Source organism: Myotis davidii, unplaced genomic scaffold (assembly GCF_000327345.1).
Source record: "Myotis davidii unplaced genomic scaffold, ASM32734v1 scaffold54, whole genome shotgun sequence".
Classification (NCBI taxonomy): Eukaryota; Metazoa; Chordata; class Mammalia; order Chiroptera; family Vespertilionidae; genus Myotis; species Myotis davidii.
The window spans coordinates 3392883-3396877 of NW_006287915.1; the positions used below are offsets into that span (position 1 = coordinate 3392883).

The window sequence follows — 3995 nt, forward strand, 5'->3', positions numbered from 1 at the left end:
ATGTGGTCGTGCCCAGTGCTTGCACCCACTGTTAATGCCAGAGCCGCCACTCGGGCACACTGCAGCCTCGAAGCCCACAGTTCCTTTCAAGGTGCACGAATTTGTGCACTGGGCCCCTAGTATGTATATAATAATCTTTTGTGAGTATGTATGTTTGTGAGGGTGCATGTTAGCATTGTGTATGCAAAATATTGGCTTAGAGTTTTGATTTCTTATGTGTATGTGGTGAGTGCTCATAGGATTTTAAACTGAATTGTCAGTTTATTTGTAACAACCAAATCAAGTTCATATAAATATCTTTGTTTATTTGTTTTATATAAATAATAAGTTTTGTTAAAATTTTGATTTAGTGAATGTTTTGGTATCACATAGTCATTCAGTGTGTAATATCTGGTGCTGATTGAAATGGTTAATGTTTTATATAAAAATATGCAATTTCCCTATTTTTCAGTAGTGGAATCAGCTCTGATTCACATCCATTGCATTCACTCATTCATTTATTTTTCACAGGTCTAACCAATTATTTGGTTTTCAAGGCATATACTAGTAATACATTTAATTAAAAATAAGAGTGATATTATAATCTCTGTTCACTGAATACTTTTTAAAACTAAGATTAAGAGCTAATTTAAAAGACAAAATACCAGATTATTGTTGGGCAATAATACAGGATAATTTTTTGTATAAGTAACCCAAATAAATTTACAGAAACGTATATTATTTTAATTTGAGTGTTATCAGTCAGGATTCAATCGGAGAAGCAGAAACACTAGGAAATAATAGATGACTGTTATTTCAGTACCTGGTGTCAAAGCCTGAAATCTGCAAGGTGTTCAGTTAGGAAAATAAAATGGAAACAAAGTGGGGAGATTAAGGGCGTGCAGGAGCTGGTGAGACTGAACTGCAATGCACAGGGGCATACAGAAAACCTCACTTGTCTCTGACCACTCCTAGGTCCCCAGCTTCGAAGACTTTTGATGATGGGGATGTTCTGCAGGCAAAGCAAGCACCCTTCATCAAATATAAACACACCCCTAATGGGGAACCAGAGAAACTGAAAAAGAAAATCTGGAAGTTTTCTAGAGCTTCCCTGATAAAGTGCCACAAACGAAGTGGCTTAAACCCAAGAGAAATGTGTTACCTCACAGCTCTGGAGGCTGAGTCCAAAATCAAGTTGTCAACAGAGACATGCTCTAGAGGAGGAATCTCATCTTGCTTCTTCTAGCTTCCTTGATATTCCTGGATATTCCCTGGCTTATAGCTGCTTCACTCCAAGCTCTGCCTCCATTTTCACACATCCTTCTCCCTTGTTTGTCTGTGGCTCTACTTATGAGGATATCAGAGTTATTGAATAGAACTCAAATCCAATGTGACTTCATCTTACTTAATTATATCTGCAGAGACCCCATTTCCAATAGATCACATTCACAGGTCCCAGGGTCCGGGACTTCAACATATCTCTGGGGGTCACATTCAACACATATGCCTGGCTTGTTCCTGACACTGGGTAGATAAGGTAGCAAATACAGCAGCATTGCATGTTACAACTAATCTCCCTGGCATAAAGCGATAGCACTGATTACCCATTTTCTCTATCCACACCTTGCATAAATGTCTCTTTTGATCCATACCAGCAAGGAACTGTGCACAATTTCTCCATTAATCTGCAATTTCACCTCTGTCTATCTGTCATCTACATCTATCTATCCATCATCTATCTATCATCTATCTATCTATCTATCTATCTATCTATCTATCTATCTATTATCTATCTGTGGATCTGCTTGGAACTGCAATTATACAACTTTCATTTTAATTACTTAGAAGATAATTTTTCTTATTTTGCCAAGATTCGAACAACTTTCCATGATAATTCTAGGTGGTGGTAGTTCTGGATCCTTTACTCTGAAGGCGTATCTTATAGGAGTCCAGCTTAATATGGACTGTGTCCTTTGGTAGTCCTCACTTCAGAAGACCCAAGGTTTCCTATGCCACTCAAGGCCATCAAAGCAGAAGTTTTGCTTGTCCTTTAATTGGTAAATACTTTTAGGGCAAAAGTGACTTCAGGGTTTCACTTACTTCTCTAAGTTCCTAATTCCTTAAACTGATTTTTTGCCTTGCTGGATCTTTTGTGGTTAAAATAAAATTTATTCCATTGATTTTTTTTAGACAGAGTGGAAGGAGCAAAGGGAGAGGGGAGAGAGAGAGAAACATTGAAGTGAAGGAGACACATTGTTTGGTTGCCCCACACACTGCCTGACCTGGGCCAGTGATCAAACCTGCAACCCAGATATGTGCCCTTGACTGGGAATCTATCCTGGGACCCTTAGTTGCTCAGGCCAATGCTCTAACCACGTAACAACACCTGCCAATGTGGTTAAAATCATTTTTAAATATGTATATCTAACTATTTTGATATTTCTAGCAGAATGATTCCTCCAAATAACCTAGTCCACTTTTTTCCTAGAAATAGAACTCACAGGTCTTTTAAAAAAAAATACTAGACAGAATGATTTTAATGTTTATATGAATACATAAATAGAAAAAATGCTAATGATGAAAAAGATGGGACTAACAAGCCATTAGAATGAATAAATTATATGAATGAGGTATTCACAGTTAAGAAATCACAAAGGACCAATAAACATATGAAAAGAAAAACACAGATAATTAAATAACATATAACAAATTATATGAATGAGCTTTATCTGAACCTGAGGTAGGATACACAAGAGCCAGACCCCTCTGTCCAATGATGTCTTCTTGAGAGGATATTGAAACTGCTTTTTAGAATTTTTATCCTAGGAACACCATATTTAATTCATAAATTAATAATTTAAGGTCCACATGTTTAAAACATTACATTTATTATTTTCCTGTCCTTCCATGTCTCTTTGCCTCTAAGAATGTTGCTCACACAGCACACAACACTTTTTCCTTCAGGCCATTGCACAACCGCCTATTTTGCATCTACATTTCCAGAAGTAAGATGTTAAAGCACAATTCATATACATCAGTGATTTTTAAATTATCATCAATAACTTGTTTCTAGAAAATAATCTATTTGACTTAATAGCTTTTTTATACAATAATGGAAAAGTTACAAAATAGCCAGGGGAAGACTTTAATTTTTCTTCCTGGAAAATATAGAAATGGATTAAACTGATTTATGAACTAAATTAATATATTTGGGTACAATTTAAGGCCAATTGTTATGCTGACTTTCATATAAGATTTTGATGTGTTAGCAGACTATTTTTAAGGTTTTTCTCAATTTGTTTTCATCCTGAAATCCTCTTTAGGAGGAGATATGCAATTCAAATATCACATAATTTAAACTATAGCATACCCAAATTCTGTCATCTAGGGCTACCACATTTGGGGGATCTCCTATTAGTCTCATTATTTACCTATTATTATGTCAATCCCATTTCAAAGGTGGTTTTAAAAATTCCAATAAAGGACTGGTGGCTTTTTTAACTTTTAAATTATTTTTTCTTCACTTTTCAAAAAGGCATTAAGTTTATGCTGTTTTTCTATCAGCACATGTGCAATTAAGAGAAAATTAATCTTACTTGTTCTTCTCATTACTTATCAGAAGAAAACATTTTCTTTTCTCTCTGGGCTATTCTTCCTCCATTTGTAAAATAGAAAGGTTCTACTAGATCTCTAAAATTTTTAGATTGAAAATTTGAATCCTCCAAACAGAGTGATTTAACTGAAAAATATTCAATTGTTTACTACTTTCAGCTCATGTTTTATTTTTGTTATTAATTTTAGAGAAATGGAGGGGAAGGGGGGAAAAAAAGTCAATGTTAAAGCGATCAATTGTTGCCTCCCCAAAAACCTAGGATTGAACTGTAACCTGGGTATGTGCCCTAATAGGGAATTGAACCCGCCACCTTTTGATGTATGGACTACACTGCAGCAAATGAAACACACTCACCAGGGCCATCCATATATTCTTCCTCCCTCCCTCCCTCCCTCCCTCCCTC

The 3995-nt window shown here is 35.7% G+C and overlaps 1 pseudogene; it reads right to left on the reverse strand.

Annotated features, from left to right (window-relative positions):
- LOC102758907 overlaps window positions 1–3995 on the reverse strand; it is a 5490-nt pseudogene that overhangs the window by 646 nt on the left and 849 nt on the right.